Source organism: Dendropsophus ebraccatus, chromosome 8 (assembly GCF_027789765.1).
Source record: "Dendropsophus ebraccatus isolate aDenEbr1 chromosome 8, aDenEbr1.pat, whole genome shotgun sequence".
NCBI classification, from domain to species: Eukaryota; Metazoa; Chordata; class Amphibia; order Anura; family Hylidae; genus Dendropsophus; species Dendropsophus ebraccatus.
Window position 1 is genome coordinate 24,061,261 of NC_091461.1, and position 21,118 is coordinate 24,082,378.

The 21,118-nt window shown below is 44.7% G+C and overlaps 1 protein-coding gene across 1 annotated transcript in view; it reads right to left on the bottom strand.

Moving 5' to 3' along the window:
• C8H10orf90 (chromosome 8 C10orf90 homolog) overlaps nucleotides 1-21,118 on the bottom strand; it is a 179,239-nt gene that overhangs the window by 21,325 nt on the left and 136,796 nt on the right. The window lies entirely within an intron of this gene.

Genomic DNA, 21,118 nt, shown 5'->3' on the forward strand with positions numbered 1-21,118 from the left:
TTAAGTGAAGATTATAAAAGATTATTTTCTAGCCAGGTCCTTAAAAAGTGGGAAATCCCTCTAAATGATCTCCTAAATCATGGTGCAATGGGACGCGGGTGAGATTATTCATCCGAGGGCTTCTCCTCCATGGGATGAATTATTCTCTAAGTAAACTGTGATATCGATTCCTTCTAATACTCGGCTTTTGTTTGTGAATCATCATTACGATGGCAGAATCTTGTACCGCAGAAGGTGAGGGAGAAGTTCACTGATGTATTTGGATGGAAATAGTCGGTGACAACAGCTTCATTACGCGGCTCAGGACTCACAGACTTTTTTTCTGAAACTGATTCGATTCCTCACAGACTAAAATGTAATACAGATTTTCCATTTGCAATTTTTTTTTTGGGGGCTAAAGTTATTCCTTATTAAAATAAATCAACAAATATGTAAAAAAAAAATGGCTGGAGTTATTCTTAAAGGGATACCCAGGTGAAAAAGTATTCAATTCAACTGGTGTCTGAAAGTTATACAAATTTGTAAATTACGTCTACTTAAAAATTTCAAGTATTCCAGTTCTTATCAGCTTCTGTATGTCCTGCAGAAAGTGGTGTGTTTTTTCCAGTCGGACACAGTGCTCTCTGCTGCCACCTCTGTCCATGTCAGGAACTGTGGCAACAGTAGCAAACCCCCATAGAACCTCTCTCCTGCAGCTATTTGCATAGGACATGGTTTTGCCCACACACAATGCTAACAACCAGGGCCAGCTCCAGGTTTTTGAGGGCCCTTGGGCGACAGAGCCTCAGCGGGCCCCTCATCCATTCAATATCACTGGAGACACCACTAACATATACAAACACACATTACTGACACACAAACTTACTCATACCTCCCAACTTTTGCTGGGAGGAAAGAGGGACAGTCACGGCAATGCGCCACGCCCATATAGCCACGCCCTCCCAATAACTACGCCCCCATAGCAACACCCTCATATCCACGTCACCTATTACCATTATACAAGATGCTGGGAAAGCTGGGTGACCTCCATTATACAAGATGCTGGGAAAGCTGGGTGACCGCCATTATACTGACTGCTATACATGATGCTAGGAAAGCTGGGTGACCTTCATTATACTGACTACTATACAAGATGGTAGGAAAGCTTGGTGACCTCATTATACAAGATGCTAGGAAAGCTGGGTGACCTCAATTATACATGATGCTAGGAAAGCTGGGTGACCTTCATTATACTACTATACAAGATGCTGGGAAAGCTGGGTGACCTCCATTATACTGCCTACTATACAAGATGCTGAGAAAGCTGGGTGACCTCCATTATACTGACTACTATACAAGATGCTGGGAAAGCTGGGTGACCTCCATTATACTGACTATGAGATACTGGGAAAGCTGGGTGACCTGCATTATACTGACTATGAGATACTGGGAAAGCTGGGTGACCTGCATTATACTGACTATGAGATACTGGGAAAGCTGGATGACCTCCATTATACTGCCTACTATACAAGATGCTGAGAAAGCTGGGTGACCTCCATTATACTGACTATGAGATACTGGGAAAGCTGGGTGACCTCCATTATACTCACTTCAATAGATGATGCTGGAAAGCTGGGTGATCTAATAGTCAGTGATAGAGTTACTATATCTCCCGCGGGTGGCATCAGGGGCAGGGCTTATCAACAGGGGGCGGGGCTTGCCGGGAGACACCGTGACCGGCCGTGGGTAAAATCTTGTAAGTGTGCCCCCAGCCCTGGACCATTCCTCCCCCACACACCCATTACCTACATCTGTAGTGGGGCCCGTGCTCCCTGGCCTCCAGCAGCTCTGCCCGGGGAGACACTTGTCGGCCAGATACCTCTGCAGCCTCAGTGCCTCCTCAGTTCCCCCACAGACAGGGCCAGCAGCAACAGCACGTGTACTGCGGTGACTGGGTCACACAGGAAGCAGCTACAGCCCGGGCACCGCAGCACACTGTCTCCTCCATCCACATCACACCAGCCCCTGCACTGCCACAGGTGACACAGAGCGACAGTTACAGCTCCTTCACTCTGCCGCTCCGCACCAGATTCCACAGAATTTTGAATCACCCCGCCCTCCCGCGTACCCCCTCAGCCTGCGCCACCCACAACTTGAGAAACCCTGCTCTAGAGTATATGAGGGGCCTCCATGTGACTCCCATCTTCTGTCAAAAGCCCGCAACTGTGGTGGAGGAGGAGCTAGCCCATCAGCAGTGCGGCGGGACCGGCTGGGGAGAGGTGCGCGGCAGCGGGACACATGGGGGCTGTACCAGGACGGCGGGACATGACCCCAAAATCGGCGGATCCAGGACAGTTGGGAGGTATGACTTACTGACTGAAAATAAAGACAAAAAGAGGCACAGGCGCCTCGTGTGATACCAGAGGTAAACGTGGAGAGTGTAGGGGTGGTATTGTGCTCACCTTAAAGCCACTTGGGCTAATAGCGTATCACCCTTATTAGGGTATATATCCAAGCCGGGGTCTCTCGCTTGCTAGCTGGATTCACAGGACTGCAAAAGCTGGTGGTACCTCTAAACGGGATGCTCCCAGGGGGGGCCCGTGTGTAAACAAGAGTAAAAAGAAAAATCCAAAAAAATCCAAAAAAAATGGTATCATTACCAGCGCTGTCACTGCCAGAAAATCCAATTCACCAGGCGAATGAAGAAAAACTTGTTTATTTGGTTGCACGACGTTAACATGTTTCGGGAGAGTATCCTCTCTTCCTCAGAACCAAAGTGCATAGTGAACTCATGGAAACAGTGTGGTTTAAAAGACATGGTAAAACCCACCACACCCGCCCAGGGGGCGGGGGGAGGAAAGAAAGCAAAACATAGGTTAATACATATTCAAATATAAAAGATATAAAACTACTATATAAAGCACAGCACTAGCGTATATACACATATATACATACATATATACACATACATGTGAATGGACCTAAGCACCTTCGGATTAAAAGGTGCACTTTATTCAGACACAAGTATTTCTAGTCTGCCTGTATGAGTGAATGTGCCAAGCAACTAACAGAGGAGTGTCTCCACAGCTGTCCCAGCGTTTTAGTGGAGACAGGCTTCTGAACTGAATTAGCATAATGAATAAGGTCCAGCTGAGATAGTGGACTGGCTGACAGGGAAATCCCCATACAGCCATCATGCAGTACAAAAGGGGCGGGCTCTCAGAACACCAAAGTTTCCAAGCTGGTATGAATTATGATTTCAGTATAAGTTATAAATTAATAATGGTTATGACGATCTAAAGTGAAATAAAATAAAATAAAATGAATGAAGTCAAGATAATAAAAACAACCTTATATCTCAGTAACCATGATGTGAGGATAAAAAAAGCATATAGCAATAGATACATGCTGTTAGTGTGTGTAAGAAAGGACAGAAATATGTCGCTAAGTATCAAATATTAATAGATAATAAAAAATAGAAAATGTATGTATAAATTTATGGCAAAAAAAAAAATGTATGTATAAATTTATGGCAAAAAAAAAAATTAAATAAAAAAAAAAAAATTTAAATTTAACCCTTTAACCTCTTAAGGACCCATGACGTACCGGCACGTCATGGATCACTGTCACTTAAGGACCCATGACGTACCGGTACGTCAGCCCTTTAAACGGGCGCCGCGGCCGGCCGGGTCCCGATCGGGGGAGATAGCCTGCTATAATACATAGCAGGCCATCTCTCCCTGTCGGCATGGAGGGTTGTTAACCCCCCCCACGCCGACGATCGCCGCTATTGGCTGATAAGCCCACAGCGGTGATCGGAACCTTTCCGGGCCATCGGTGGCCCGATGACCCGGAAAAAAATGGCGGTCGGTGCTGTCCGAGGACGGCACCGACCGCCATTACTGTAAAAAGTAATGGTGGTCACGGTACCACCGTCCCGATCGCCGTGAACGGCCGGCCAGCCGGCCGGCCGTTCACGGCGATCAAAGTCCCCACAAGTAATAAATACCTGCTCCGGACCCCTCAGCTAGGTAGCTGAGGGGTCCGGAGCAGGTATTTGTACATTACTCACCTGTCCCGGGGTCCTGATCGGCGACTTCCGGGTTCCCGGCGTCCTCTTCATCTTGTCGGGACTTCGGCTTCTTCCGTGAGTCCCGATCGGCTTTTTCCGGCTCCAGCGTCGTCTATTTTCGTATTTTTCCGGCTCCAGCGTCGTCTATTTTCGGATCTTGCGCTCTGCTGCCCCCTAGCGGCTGATAAGTGTAATACACGTATCAGCCTCTACAGGGATGTTCAGAATGTAGTAAAAAAAAAATTTTTTTTCCCAATTTTTTTTTTTCTATTTTCCGCACCCTATCGCCGCTGAGTGTTGATCAGTCGCACGAAAGTGCGCTGCTAATCAGCAACTCCTCCTTTTTGGCGTAGGGTGGTTTTTTTTTATATCCTACTGCCACGGTCTGCTGATAAGTGCCGAACATAAGTGCGGCATTTATCAGCAACACCATTTTTGGCGTAGGTTTTTTTTTGTATACTTACTGTAAAAAACATGTAAAAAAACACTACATTACACCACACTACATTGAATAAAGTTTTACACTACACCACTACATACCCCATATACTAATCCCCATATAAAGATGGCCCCCAGGGTGTTTTCGGTATCGGACGCATACATTATTATTGCCTCCGACACCGAAACAGCCAGTGAGGATGAATGGGGGGTCCTTTGTTCCTCCATTCATCCTCATCCTCCTCATCATCCAGTGACGTGTCTGGGAGTAGCGTAGCGTACGCTGCCCCCCAGACACGTCTTTTCTGCCAGTACCGTCCCAATAAGAGATCACGGTATGGCGTGAAATTCTACAAACTCTGTGAGAGTACCTCAGGGTACACTTACAGATTTAGGGTACGTGCACACTGCGGAATGGCGAAGGATAACCCTTCGTGCATTCCGCAGCTGGCACCCGCCAGCGGACTGATGCAGGGGCGCGTCTCCGCCCGTGTCATAGACTCTATCCTATGCATGGGCGGATTCCATCATCCGTCATTCCATCAACACGTTGGACGCAGAGCGGAATCCGCCCGTGCATAGAATGGAGTCTACGACACGGACGGAGACGTGCGCCTGCATCAGTCCGCCGGCGGGTGCCAACTGCGGAATGCACAAAGGGTTATCCTTCGCGATTCCGCAGTGTGCACGTACCCTTAGAGTGTATGAAGGAAGGGACACTCGAATCCAGCCCCCAGATGCCCACTCCCCCCCCCATCCTCTGAGTTAGTGGGGACATCGTCCGGGAACTGATCTTCCCACTGCTGGATAAAGGTCACCACCTGTACGGGGATAACTTTTATACCAGCACCCCCTCTTCCGGTCCCTCGCTGCCCGAGCTACTGTAGCTTGCGGCACGATCCTAACATATCAGAAGTAGTAATAGAGCCCTAATATTTAGCAGCCATGGAGCGGACCCAGCGCTTCTGGATATGAAGGACCCCGTATCGCACCAGGACAACATTTTCCAGGTGACGTCCCCCACACTGGAGAAAGGGAGACCCCAGAAGAAGTGCAGAGTGTGGGGTAACAGGGGGATCAGGAAGGACAACATTTTCCAGTGTGACACCTGTCCTGATCACCCCGGCCTCTGTATACTGGATCGCTCCAAGGCGCACCACACGTCACTGGGGTTCTACATTATCTAAATTCTTTCCCTTATTCCTATTTCAGGGGTCACGTTGATCCAGGGATTATTCTGATCGCCATTATGGAGTCGGGAAGGAATTTTTCCCCTGTGATGAGGCTACTGTCGTCTGCCTCACGAGGGGTTTTTGCCTTCCTCTGGATCAACACAGGTTGAATTTGATGGACACCTGTCATTTCCAACCTTATAAACTAATAATTGGCCTAATACCCCCAAATAAATTAGAATTGTCCCTTTTCCCCAGCTAAGTATGTATGGCCGCCATTCCCATTAGAGGAGGCCATGATGCAATTACAAAGCCTCTGTGCGGCCAGGACAGTAGAAACCCCCCACAAGTGACCCCATTCTGGAAACTACACCCCATAAGGAATCTAACAAGTGGGGCAGCGGGTATATGGCCCCCTGGTGACGGCCACATTTGGGACGTGAAAATGAAAAAAATGGTATTTTTTATTTTCACGGCACATGTTCTACACATGTGCCCATCACTAGTGGGGTCCATATGCTCACTGCACCCCTTGTTAGATTCCTTATGGGGTGTAGTTTCCAGAATTGGGTCACTTGTCGGGGGTTTCTACTGTTCTGGCAGCACAGGAGCTTTGTAATTGCGACATGGCCTCCATCCCCCATTCCAGCCTCTAAATGGCGCTCTGTCCTTTTGGTGACTTGCCCTGTGCCCATATGGCAAATTATGTCCACATGTGGGGTATTTTCGTACTCAGGGGAAACTACCCTACACGTTTTGTGTTCATTTTCTTTTTTAACCCCTTGTGGAAATGGAAAAAAATCAAGGCTAGACCAACATTTAGTGTAATTGTTTTTTAATTTTTACTCTAAATCATTGATCTTGTCTTGATTTTTTCATTTTCACAAGGGGTTAAAAGATAAAAAAAACAAAATGTGTAGAGCAATTTCCCCTGAGTACGGAAATACCCCACATGTGGACATAAAGCGCCATTCGGGTGCAGGGTAAGCCTCCAAAGGGAAGGTGCGCCATTTGGTTTTTGAAGGCTGGATTTGGATGGAATGGATTTCGAGGGGCCATGTTGCATTCAAAAGGCCCCTGTGTTGCCAAGACAGTTAAACCCCCCACAAGTGACCCTATTATGGAAACTACACCCCTCAAGGAATGTAACAAGGGGTGTAGTCAGCATATGGACCCCACTGGTGACGGGCACAAATGTGGAACAATGTGGCATGAAAATGAAATATTAAATTTTTTACACTATAATGTTGGTCTAGCCTTGAATTTATCATTTTCACAAGGGGTTAAAAGAGAAAAAAAAACACAAAATGTGTAGAGCAATTTCCCCCGAGTCCGTAAATACCCCACATCTGGACATAAAGCGCCATGTGGGTGCAGGGCAAGCCTCCGAAGGGAAGGAGCACCATTTGGATTTTAGAGGTTGGATTTGGCTAGAATGGATGATGAACGCCATGTCGCATTTACAGAGCCCTTGTGCTGCCAAAACACTGTAAACCCCCCACAAGTGACCCCATTCTGGAAACTACACCCCTCAAGGAATCTAACAAGGGGTGCAGTGAGGATATGGACCCCTGGATGACGGGCACATTTGTGCCATGAAAGTGAAAAAATGAAAATTTTCACTTTCACGTCACATTTTTCCACATTTGTGCCCGTCACCAGTGGGGTCCATATGCTCACTGCACCCCTTGTTAGATTCCTTGAGGGGTGTAGTTTCCAGAATGGGGTCACTTGTGGGGGGTTTCTAGTGTCTTGGCAGCACGAGGGCTCTGTAAATGCGACATGGCCCTTGAAATCCATTTCAGTGAAATCCAGCTTCCAAAAGCCAATTGGCGCTCCTTCCCTTTGGAGGCTCGTCCTGCGCCCGCTTGGCACTTTATGTCCACATGTGGGGTATTTCCGTACTCGGGAGAAACTGCGCTACATGTTTTGTGTTTTTTTTTTTCCTTTTATCCCTTTGTGAAAATGAAAAATTGAAGGCTAGAACAACATTTTAGTGTAAAAAATACTTTAGTCTTTTTTCAAGCCATATTGTTTGGAAAATCTGTGAAGCACCTGTGGGGTCCAGATGCTCACCGCACCCCTTGTTACATTCCTTGAGGGGTGTAGTTTTCTAAATGGTGTCCCTTTAGGGGTGTTTTTTAGGTTTTGGCACCCCAGAGCCTCTGCCAACCTGAAGTGGTACAGTCAAAAATGACCAAAAATAACGGAGCCATTGAAATTCACTAGGCGCTCCCTTATATCTGAGGCTTGTGGTTGCGTCAAATAGCGCAATAGGGCCACATATGGGGTATTTCTATAAACTGCAGAAACGGGGCAATCAATATTGGGGTGCATTTCTCTGGTAATAGGTTTATAATTATGAAAAATATTGGATTACAATAAAATCTCTGCACAAAAAATTAAAATTTTCAAATTTCTTACACACTTAGCTTTTATTTCTGTGACTCCCCTAAAGGGTTAAAAAACTTTCTGGATGTGCTTTTGCAGAGTTTAGGGGGTGCAGTTTCTGAAATGGGGTGCTTCGTGAGGCTTTCTAACACACAGTCCCCTCAAATACACTTTAAACCTGAACAGTTCACTAAAAATATCTGATTTTGAAATTTTACTGAAAATTTGGAAATTTGCTGCTAATGTTTTCAGCTTCCTATTGTCTAAAAATAATGAAATATAGTTTAATAAATGCCGCCAACATAAAGTAGACATGTTGCTAATGCTATTTAATATATAATTTATGTGGTATAACCATTTTCTGTATAAGCAGAAAAGTTTTAAAGTTGGAAAAATGCATTTTTTCACAATTTTTCACGCTATTTTGGGTTTTTTCATAAAGATTCGTTATAAGTATCGACTCCAATTTACAAGAAATGTGAAGTACAATATGTCACGAGAAAACAATCTCAGAATCAGCCAGATAGGTAAAAGCATCCCGAAGTTATTAATGAATAAAATGACACTGGTCAAATTCATAAAATTTGCTCCGGTCCTTAAGGCCATTTCAGGCCCGGTCCTTAAGGGGTTAAGGACAGAGCCAATTTCGATTTTTGCGTTTTCGGTTTTTCCTCCTTGTGCTTAAAAGGCCATAGCAGTTGCATTTTTCCACCTAGCGACCTACACGAGCCCTTATTTTTTGCATCACTAATTGTACTTTGCAATGACAGGCTGAATTTTTGCATAAAGTACACTGCGAAACCAGAAAAAAATTCAAAGTGTGGGGAAATTGAAAAAAAAAAACGCATTTTGTTTATTTGGGGGAAATGTGTTTTTACGCAATTCGCCCTGGGGTAAAACTGACTTGTTATATATGTTCCTCAAGTCGTTACGATTAAAACGATATGTAACATGTATAACTTATATTGTATCTGATGGCCTGTAAAAAATTTAAACCATTGTCAACAAATATACGTCACTTAAAATCGCTCCATTCCCAGGCTTATAGCGCTTTTATCCTTTGGTCTATGGGGCTGTGTGAGGTGTCATTTTTTGCGCCATGATGTTTACTTTCTATCGGTACCTTGATTGCGCATATACGACTTTTTGATCGCTTTTTATTACAATTTTTCTAGATTTGATGCGACCAAAAATGCGCAATTTTGCACTTTGGGATTTTTTTGCGCTGACGCCGTTTACCGTACGAGATCAGGAATGTGATTAATTAATAGTTCGGGCGATTACGCACGCGGCGATAGCAAACATGTTTGTTTATGTATTTATTAATTTACTTTTATTTATAACCTGGGAAAAGGGGGGTGATTCAGACTTTTATTAGGGGAGGGGGCTTTTTACTATAAACAACACTTTTTTTTTTACTTTTACACTTATACTAGAAGCCCCCCTGGGGTTAGGGTTATTCCCCCTGGGGTTAGGGTTATTCCCCCTGGGGGACTTCTAGTATAAGTGCTTTGATCTCTCATTGAGATCTCTGCAGCATAGATATGCTGCAGAGATCCATGAGATCGGCACTCGTTTGCTTTCGGCTGCTGCAGCCGGAAACAAACGAGTGCCGAGCCGAGGACAGCGCCATCTTGGACGCGTCCCCGGCCGGCTTCAGTTACGGAGATCGCTCCTCCGGGATAACATCCCGGAGGAGCGATCTCCTCCACTAGACCCCAGGGAACGGCTGAATCCGGTAATCGGATGCAGCTGTCATGTTTGACAGCTGCATCTGATTACTGTATTAGCGGGCACGGCGATCGGACCGTGCCCGCTAATACCTACGGTCCCGGGCTACTCGCGGCACCCGGGACCGGCGCGGTTCAGAGCGGGGTCGCCGCGCGGCCCCGCTCTGAACTTCCTTACCGGCATCAGGGCGTAAATTTACGCCCGATGTTGTTAAGGGGTTAAATAAAAAAAATTATAATAAAATAATAATAAAAAAAAAATTTAAATAAAAAAAATAATTAAAAAAATAAATAAATAAATACAAATAAAATAAAATTGAATATATTATGAGCAGTAAATGTATGATTAGACCCATAGGTGTTATAGATATATGTTAAAAAATAGATATGTTAAAAAATAAATATATATATAAATATATATGCAAAGAAAATTAAAAATGAATCCTATATTCTATTTCATTTGTGGACATTCTCAATGTACTCGTTGAGGCCCTGTGGTACTAATGTCTTCAATTTGAATATCCAGAAATTTTCTCGTCTGCGTAATTTCTGAAATCTCTGGCCCCCCATTGGAATGTGCTCTATGGGAGTGATGATAAAGGAAGAAAAATTACAATTATTACAAGAAATGGCATGGCGGGATACACTATGGAGAAGGAACCCTCTTTCCACGTTGGACCTATGCTGGTTCATCCTAGTGCGAAGAGCTTGAGTGGTCCGACCGATATAATGAACGCCACATGAGCGATAAGTAAATATATTACGTAAGTAGTACTGCACGTTAGAAAGGATTTGATGGCAAATGTAGTGCCTGTAGTAGTGGATGTGAAACTTGTGGCTCTATGTGTGATGTTATAACAACATTTGCATTTGTTCTCACCACATCTAAAGCTACCCGATGGTTTTGTGAGAAATGAATGATGGGCTGGTTTATTACTATTAGTAGTAGTATTAGTGTCCTTCAGTCTACTGGGTGCTAGGACATTTTTAAGTGAACGAGCCCTTCTAAGGGTATATTCACACGAACGGGCTCGCAGCGAGATTCTCGCTGCGAGCCCGGCAGGTCCTGGCAGTTCCCATACACTACATACTTGCTGCGGTCTAAACGACCGCAGCGAGTATGTAATTCTGCCGCCCTTAACTCCTTCTGCTCCCGGCCGGCTCCCCCGCTGTAAGCATACATTACCTGTCCTTGCTGCACGGGGTCCCGGCGTCCTGCTCTCCCGTCCGGCCAATTAAATGTGTTACCCAGCCGCAGCCACTGATTGGCCGGACGGGAGAGCCGGACACCGGACCTGTGCAGCGAGGAGAGGTAAAGTACGCTTACAGCGGGGGAGCCGGCCGGGAGCAGAAGGGGTTAAGGGTGGCAGAAATACATACTCGCTGCGGTCCTTTAGACCGCAGCAAGTATGTAGTGTATGGGAACTGCCAGGACCTGCCGGGCTCGTTCGTGTGAATATACCCTAAAAGTGACCCCGGGATGGCTGGGTAATATATCCTTCAGGAAAGGGTCAGACATCAAGATATTCCAATGCTTGTTCAGAACACTCTTAATCTTTTTGTGATCCGAAGAATAAGTGGCAATAAAAATAACGCTGAAATCCTTGGGTTCATTCTTCAAATTTCCTTGCATTTGCTTCTTCTTTCCAGGCTGAAGACATTGTGTTTGGCTTAGGCTGGCTGCCTTCTTCCGAGAATTCTTTATAAGGGAAGCTGGGTATTTTTTGGCAGCAAAGCGTTTGGCAAGAATTTGACTTTGAGTCCTGTAATCACTGCTCCTAGTGCAGTTCCTGCGGATCCTTCGGAACTGGCCAAAAGGTATGTTTTTCAGCCATTTTTGGTAATTGCCACTAAGTGCAGATAACTATTGCTATCTACACTTTTAAAAAAGGTTTTTGTAAGTAATTAATTCTTCTCGTGGAATACAATAATGTCTAAAAATTCTGCATGAATATGGAAGATATTATGGGTAAATTCCAGACCCCAGGTGTTGCTATTAATATCATTGACAAAAGAAGTTAGTTAGTTAGTTGTACTGCATGATGGCTGTATGGGGATTTCCCTGTCAGCCAGTCCACTATCTCAGCTGGACCTTATTCATTATGCTAATTCAGTTCAGAAGCCTGTCTCCACTAAAACGCTGGGACAGCTGTGGAGACACTCCTCTGTTAGTTGCTTGGCACATTCACTCATACAGGCAGACTAGAAATACTTGTGTCTGAATAAAGTGCACCTTTTGAATCCGAAGGTACTTAGGTCCATACATATATATATATATATATATATATATATATATATATATATATATATATATGTTTATATACGCTAGTGCTGTGCTTTATATATTATATAGTAGTTTTATATCTTTTATATTTGAATATGTATTAACCTATGTTTTGCTTTCTTTCCTCCCCCCGCCCCCTGGGCGGGTGTGGTGGGTTTTACCATGTCTTTTAAACCACACTGTTTCCATGAGTTCACTATGCACTTTGGTTCTGAGGAAGGGAGGATACTCTCCCGAAACATGTTAACGCTGTGCAACCAAATAAACAAGTTTTTCTTCATTCGCCTGGTGAATTGGATTTTCTGGCAGTGACAGCGCTGGTAATGATACCATTTTTTTTTGGACTTACTGACTGACACACATTACTGACTGACTGACACACACATTGCTGACTGACATACACAGACACTGACAGGCACATACACAGCATTTATAGCTCAGTCTTCTCTCTCTCTTCCTTTCTGCCCAGCCGATCTCCACACTGTAGTATTGAGAACCTGCCGGTCATGTGATCAGGTCCTTCATCCCTCTATGCAGGACGCTCACAGGTCCTGCTCCCTCTCCTGTGTCTTCTGATGTTCAGCAATTACCCTGCACTACAATGAGCAGGTTGAACATCAGAACACCGGGCCCCTAACCTTCTCTGGGCCCTGGCACTTGCCTAAGTAAGCCCTGTGCTGACGCCGGCCCTTCTCACAACATGCACCTACCCCCTTCTCATCTCTGAAAGTATACTTCCAAGATGGGTAGGACCTTTTCCCAGGGTATGCCCTTTCTGATGGCAGTCTTTAAACCATATAGATGCTGCTGTCAGTGGTATCTAGGTAGTTTACCACTGTGCTGGGGAGTTGATTGGTTGACCTATGGAAGCACACAAAACCAGGATAAGGGCTATTCCCATGTTCCATGAGACAAGGACGACATGGACAGGATACGTGGACATATATCAATATGATGTCGGGAGCGGGAAAGTGAACATTCATGGCAATATAATGACACAGCTGTCCGGCTGTCTCATTGCAGTGTTGCAAATATTGAACCACTTTCCCGCTCTCAGCATCATATTGATACATGATTCATTGAGAAAGACTCTCCTGCAGGGCTTTGCCTTCTTACAAGTAACCTAACCCAAAGACTATTCCTAAATCCAAAAGTTACCAAAGTCTCAGTATACCTGCTAAAAGCAGGTGTTATCTCTTAAAGGGGAACTACCTGACAGACCCACTCTCAAGACAAACTCATCCAAGACTTGTGAACTATTGACGGTTATCTTGTATTGCACCTTCAAGACTTTTCAAGTAAAATTACAGTGGTTCTGTTTTAAGAAAAGAGTTAAAAGGATTATCCAACGTTGGAAAAACATGGTCACTTTCTCCCAGAGACAGCACCACTCTTGTCTCCAGTTTGGTTGCAGGTTTTGTAACTCAGTTCCATTAAAGTGAATAGAGCTTAAAAGGGCTATCCAGTGGGAAAAAAAATTCTTTCAAATTCAAGTTATATAGATTTGTAATTTACTTCTATTCAAAAATATCAAGTCTTCCCATACTTATCAGCTGCTGTATGTGCTGCAGGAAGTGGTGTTTTATTTACATTCAGAAACAGTGCTCTCTGCAGACACCTCTGTCCATGTCAGGAACTTTCCAGAGAAGTAGAAAATCCCCATAGAAAACCCTCTCTTGCTCAGGACAGTGGCGGTGTCACTTAATGGACTGGACTCTTTAGCATGGAAACATCAGAGAGTTCAATCAATAAATTACAAGTTTTACTAAATCATTTCCCATAAAGTTATATATCAATCTGCTCAGCTCCTCCTGTTCTATAACATGATGGCGATAGCTTAGGTAGCATTTTCATGGTGACAGGTTCCCTTTAAATGACATGTTCAGCCCTGCTATACCTGTAATTGTGCGAGGGGGAAAAGCTGTGGACAATACTTTTAGAACAAGAAGAAGAAAAAAAACCTCTCGTTGCAGCTTCTGCTAGAAACATCGGCGCTCCACAAGCAGAACATTAGGGTAAAGCGATCGCAGCCTCCCAGGTATAATGTAATTACTTTATAAATTGCTTCTGCTTAATTCTAAAACCAGTCTGGTAAAACAATAATAATATTGGACGCAAAACTGCTAAGGAAGCAAAGCAGGAAAATGTCAAGAAATGCAAAAGTTCCTGCCAAGCTGCGAGCACAGGAGGAACAGTCCCAGTCCGGTATCATATCATAGAACAGCCGGAGGTGGAGAACAGAATGATACAGCTATAGCCGCCATGAGATACAGTAGTGCAGTATACATCCTTATACATAGTCTGATATCTATCTGCTGTACAGTATATCTATGTGTCTCTCTCCCTCTGTACTGTTTTATTTGAATTTATAGATTTACACATTTCCTTAGATCTGTTCTTTACATAATTACATTATACCAAAAACATGCTTATACTCAACATACTGTAGATGTATCTATTTGAACACACACATAACTAATATTTATCTATATAAAGACTCTGGGGGAGATTTATCAAACATGGTGTAAAGTGAAACTGGCTCAGTTGCCCCTAGCAACCAATCAGATTCCAACTTTCATTTTCTAAAGAATTGGTGAGGAAAGAAAGGTGGAATTTGGTTGCTAGGGGCAACTGAGCCAGTTCTTCTTTACACCAGTTTGATCTTCCCCCATGTTTGATAAATCTTCCCTTCTATATCTATCCTTCAAAGTATACAATAAATCTGAGTTTTTCCAATTTCATTCCCTTCTTTCTGCCTAAAAATCATTGCACAATGCCAGATTTCCTATCCAAGTCTGGGCCTTGGGACATTGGCTGTCTGTAGCTTCTCAGGTATCATTATTGGCTGCAGTTCTCAATTGTAAGTTACTTGTTTTTAACAAAAAATGGTGTCTGACATCTTTATATTGATGGCCTATCCTCAGGATTGACCGGTGGTGTCAAACTCAGGCCCTCCAGCTCTTTCAAAACTACATATCCCATCATGCCTGGAAAGCTTTAGCTTTGGCTGTTCAGGTGTAGTGTCCCAGTACGGGTGGTTCTTCTGTCCTTACACACCCAGGTTAAACTAGTTCACTCAGGTGCCACAACTAGTCCAGTTGGTTGCTGTGCCCTACTCCAGCCACTAGGTGTCTCATTCCCCCTGTGCACAGCTTCAGTTTAAGAAGCAATGTTTAATTTTTTTTTTTAGACTCTCTGTCACACACTCTTTCTGAGTTAGTTGAGTAAGAGTCTAGACATGGAAGAGACAACACCTGTTCTAGTTCCAGAGAGAGAGACTTCAGTAGATATACATTGCTGAACACCCGTAATAACTGGACAAATAGGAACATCCCTTGCCTACGCCATGGATTCTTCACTTCAGGACAGTCACCCCCTAGGAAAGAGGAAGAGGAACTGATCCACAGTAGACCATGGATGCAAGTTAGCCGCTCTCTACTGACAATGCTTGACTAGTTGGCTTCACCCAGAGACAGAGGCCTGGGCTACCTCACAGGGTGGTCTCCGAGACTGTGTAGGCAGAAGGCGGTGAGATAACACAGATTTATCTAAACGTGAGGACTCTGTAATCTCTGCTTCCACACCTGCACCTCACACTAGTACTACCAAAGGTCGGGTGAGTATTATCACTCCTGGCCACCGTGGCAAGTCACCCCAAAACACCAGAGCCCACCTGCTGGTACACCACCAGTATCCAGTGCCCCGGGCCACGGCACAGGTATGATGGGAACTGTAGTTTGTAACAGCTGGAGGGCCTGAGTTTGACACCTGTGGGATAGACCATCAACATCAAATTGGTGAGGTTCAACTCTTAATTTCTCTATCTCACACACGTTTAAAGTGGGGCAATCTGGTAGAAGGCCAACTAGACGATCAGAAACCCACCCACATATAAGGAGGATATGTAGACTCCGTGTAGACAGAAGTAAGTCTTGCATTCGAACCCAGAGCCCCAGTGCTGTAAGGTAACAGTACAAATCGCTAGGTCACCATTATGCCCCATTTTGCTTGTAATCCACATAGTATCCCATAGAGATTTGTAAACCTCCAGTTCTTTCATCCAGCCTCGACAGATTTATCCCAGCAGCAATATTTAATTTCCTATGATTTGCAGCCCTGGGTGTAAATCTGTAGGTATCTTCCTATTGCTCCAATAAGGTAATCTTTTCCTTCTCTGGCTGGTAGAGCTGATGACATGGCGCGCCTGTCGCCCTCACACTGTGCACATCTGATAGATGCCTGGAAATTGTTTTTCGGCCTTGCTGATATGTAAACACAGAGCAGATGTTTTAGTGAAAGGTTATATGACGGCCCTTTATCTTCACTCTGACAATGGAAATGTTGGCAGCTTTTTTGGAAAGCATTAAGGATATTGTAAGTCACAGCACACAGAGAGAACAGCTCCAGACCTGGAGAGCTTATCCAAGAGATGAACTCGGACATTATTTATGTTCTGCTAGTCAGAAAACATTCACCCTTGTTCTGTTTTGGTAGGAGTGCCGACACTAAGAGCCGCCAACGTCACTGTCATAATCAGAGATGAGCGAAGCGAATATGACCAATTCCAATTTGCAGCGGATCGGCCATCAAATTTTTCAACTTGCCAGATTTGCAAATTCGCAAATTCACTAAACATGGCTCTTGTTAGCTTACAGAACTGTCTTTTGGCGGGAGTATGGCATTATCCAGAATCCCTTGCGCCCGTCCAATCAGCTGCAAACCCCACTCTGATGTCAGCACTCCCCCCCCCCTCTCACCCACTTTATAAGGTGATTGGCTTCCTGGAGACGGCCAGTCAGCTGTGTATAGTGGAGAAGAGATTGCAGGAGAAATACAGAGAGATAGGGACAGAGAGGAGAGGAGGGTGGGTTGTGGTTGGCTTTCTGTGGGAGCAGTTAAACCATTGTCCAGTATACCAAGTAACTGGGTGACTGTTGTTCATTATACCAAGTCACTGGGTGGTGAGTATGCATTATACCAAGATACTGGGTCTACAGTGTCCACAGTGTTCATCTTAATAACTCACTGGGTACTCATTTACCAATGTCCACTGCTGTCCTAGGAGAAAATTGATATTACGCCGCTGATCCACCATCGTCCACTACTTTCCATGGCGGAAATTGAATGATTGACAGGCTAATTGACATTTTCCAATTTTGACACTGTCACAGCAACAGCTATCGAGAAAATAGCTACTCTGTAATAGTCCCACTATTGTAGCTACTATAGTTTGCCTCATTTAATAAAATTTTGTTTGTATGCGATTTGCAAATATTCACAAACTTGGCGAAACGAATTTCCGAGTGATTTGCTCCTGTCCACCCCTAAAAATAATAGCTGGGAGGTGGAAAACTTCTGTCGCCACTGATAGAGCCAACTGAGGGGTCCAGACACAAGGAGGTGCAATGTGGCAGGGAAGCAAGAGTGGGAAAGTATAGGGATTTTTTTTGAACTGCAACCTAAGCACAGTTAAATAGAACAATAACTTTAAAATCTCTAAAAAAGTGGCCCGTTCTTCAGCACAGAGGTGTCTGCACTTTCAGTGAAGTGGGCTTGTCTGACAAACTGGTGATGGAGAAAATCTGCTGACATATGTAGTTCTCTCCATTGATGTTCAGCACACCTAGAGCATCATTAAAGCGACTCTGCATTCACCAACCTTCCACACCAAACCGCTAGTACCATCTGTTTGATTAGAGTAAATCCTTACCCTTCGTGTCTTTTAAAATGCGCCTGGTGCCTCGGTTAGAGCACAAAATGATCTTTTTAACTTGAAGCGCTGTGTCATACTGACGTGGCCTGGAGTGTGTGCGTTACGGGTCTGCAACGCCTCTCCTTTCTCCCCTCCCTCCTTATCATTAGGAACACCCCAGGCAGGATTCCACCTGTCTAAACAGTGTACATGTGCTATAGCGATGGATAGAAATCCTGCCTGGGGGTGGTGGGGGGAGGGGGTTCCTAATAATAAGGAGGGCGGGGAGGAAGAAAGGAGAGGCATTGCAGACCTGGGGCACAGACACTCTAAGCCACGCCAGTATGACACAGCACTGCAAATTTAAAAGATAATTTTTTGCTCTAACCAAGGCACCGGGCGCATTTTCAAAGACACGACCGGTAAGGATTTACTCTCATCAAACAGATGGTACTAGCAGTTTGGTGGGGTGGGTTGGTGGATACAGAGTTACTTTAAGGCAAGGGCTATGGTTGCCACCATCTGTTTAGGGAGGGTAGAGAGTGAAGCTTTGTAAAAATGTAGTGACCCGGTATGGGCCCCTAAACCTTTATTGCACCTGAGTAAGGAAACTCCCTTGGGTTCACACTTGGGATGAAGCATCCACGTCAATTAGTGTATTCCCACTACAGTAGGTGTCACTAAGGATTAACTGTTATATGTCACATGTTGTTTTTTCCCCACTCACAGGTGCAGGTGCTTTGCCTCTTTTCTCTATCCTATCCTCTGTTCTCTCTCCCCTCACAAACACAGTCCCACCAATCACAGGCAGGTTTAGACAGGCACCTGTAGGAAGGACTTAGTTCCTAGTGGGAGGAGTGTAGGTAGTTTTCTGGAGTCAGTGTGACAGGGAACAATACAGACAGGTCTCTGCTGACGCTAAGCCGAGCCTGGCTTAGGTCAGGTCCTCTGACAGGGACACAACCAAGCAAGCCAAGATCTTCCTTATGAGAAACACAACTACTATGCGGTGCTAAGGAAGTACCAAGGGGAGAAAAGCAACACAGGGATCACCTTGTCCACACCAGGAACCTCTCTAAAAAGTGCAGGGCAGTTACCTCAGCAGTCACAGGAACTGACGTGAGTGGAACAAAGGTACGGAAAGCCTAGGTATTCCACTGTGCAGTGCAAGAGGACTGGGAAGTCTTGGAAGTCTGCTTAACCCAGATAACTAGGCCTGGGGATCGTACTACCCTGACAGGATGAGTATCTCGACTGAAGTCTATACGCGAGTACAAGTGTTCTTTATATCTCTTATACACCCCTTCAACTGTTCCAGGCAGAGTACACTACTAAATTGGGCAAGGCTCTTTAGGCACTCTCTTTCGTTTACTCTCTCTTCTACAACACTCTCCTCTAGAAAGTACCTGATCTCTGCCTCAACTGCAAGATTGTTTCCTTGTATTGCACTGAACTGTATTGCCGCCAAAGTACCGTCCTATTTCACTAAGCTGCTACAAGTAAACTGTTATATTTTTATTGCAAGCATTGGCCTATTCTTGTGCACCCACACACCCAAACCCACACCGGTACACTTGAGTTAATCTCTTTTTTCTGCTGGTGGGGCACCAAACTGTCTGGGGGGGGGGGGGGCAAATCATTTCAGGCTACTGTGACAAGTGCCAAAGTTACTGTACTCTAGACCCACTCAACTACCACACCACAGTACCAGCTTACCCGGTAGGGAGTCTACTACAACTCCCCACGCCTCACCATTGCTACAAAAAGGGTGAGTTTGGGGAGTTTCATTGTTATATTTGGCGGCCCGATAGGGACTGGAACTGGAAGCAATATTGACTAAAGAGCATCTATTCATTTCTGTATGTGTTATATAGTGTCCTGAGAGAGATGGTTGTGGTCAGAGATCAGAAGAGGACTATTCGTACTGATACTACTGCTGTTAGTCCAGGTCAATAGACCTGTGGTGGTGCTGAGATCTGTGCCTGTAGTACCGGCTGCAGGAACAGCTGTCTGCACAGTACCCTACACCTTCAATCTTCCCCTGGCCGCCCTTGCAAATTAGCAGTTTTGCCTAATGCTTTTATCCTTGTGTGAGATTCCTGAAACAAAACCTACTGAGAAAGCGGGCAGTGCTGAGTCAGCGTGGGGAGAACACATCTGCATCGCCGCTCCATAGTCAGCACAATATACTGGACGAGATGTTTATTATATTCTTGTGTAATGAGGCCTTAAATGTTTCCATTTTATATTCTAAGGATAGACAAAAATCCATTATCTAATCTCTATGTCTGTCTGTCTGTCTACATACAGTATATACTCTCTATGTACAGTAACTTTTCATCATATTATCTATCTATCTATCTATCTAAATTTCGGAAAATAGTAGCAGCACTTCAGAAGAGGTAGAAGTCGGGTGCCAGCGGTTTCAAGTCGAGACCAGGGACCATGTTGAAATAGTGAGGAAAAATCCACAGCACTCCTCAGTAAAATTCAAGGTGCAATTGAAAAAGCAAGTGCAGCATACAGACGCAACGTTTCAGCAGCTATTCGCCGCCGTGCTCAGTAAAACACATGTGTGCAATTTATAGCCAAGTAACATTCTGTGATTGGTGAATACAAAATAATTCATTCAATACATCTGTGTTTAGAGGTCACGAGGGATGCTTAAAGGCCTCCCCAGTGATTTACATATATCAGGTGTTCAGAGGTCATCACGTGACCACATAGTAGAACTGTGTCCAAAAAGTGTCTTTTTTAAAGGTCCGCTTGAGAATTCATGTAGGCAAATAGCCAATAAGAATAAACAATATGGTAAATTCATTTCGATCAAATCTCTGAGGAAGAGAAAATACACCAAATACACGTCGGGAGGAAATCCGGTGTCAATCCAGCTTAAAGATCATGTGATCTGTAGCACCCCGTCCGGCGTAGCCAGGCAACGTGATGCTCTTAGCTCGCTCACCTGGGATGCTCTGGAATGCACAGGATACCGCAATCTGGCCACGGCAACAGTGTGAACTGATACCAAAGCGAGTCATCCACTTCATCCACCCCAAGTAGTAGTTCTGTGGCGCTCACCAATCTCCGGAGGACCACTCCAGGTCCAAAACGCAAGTAGGCGTTTTTGGACCTGGAGTGACTATTTGCCTACATGATTTCTCAAGCGGACCTTTAAAGGGGTAGTGCGGCGCTAAAAAGTTATACAACTTTGTAATGTATGTTATGTCTGTGAATCGCCCCCTTCCCTGTGTTCCACCACTCCCACCCGTGTAACCGGAAGATGACGTTTGGCACAAGATGGCGGACGGCCTCGACACGGATCAGGTAATGTATAATGCACCACACACTTCCGGGTACACG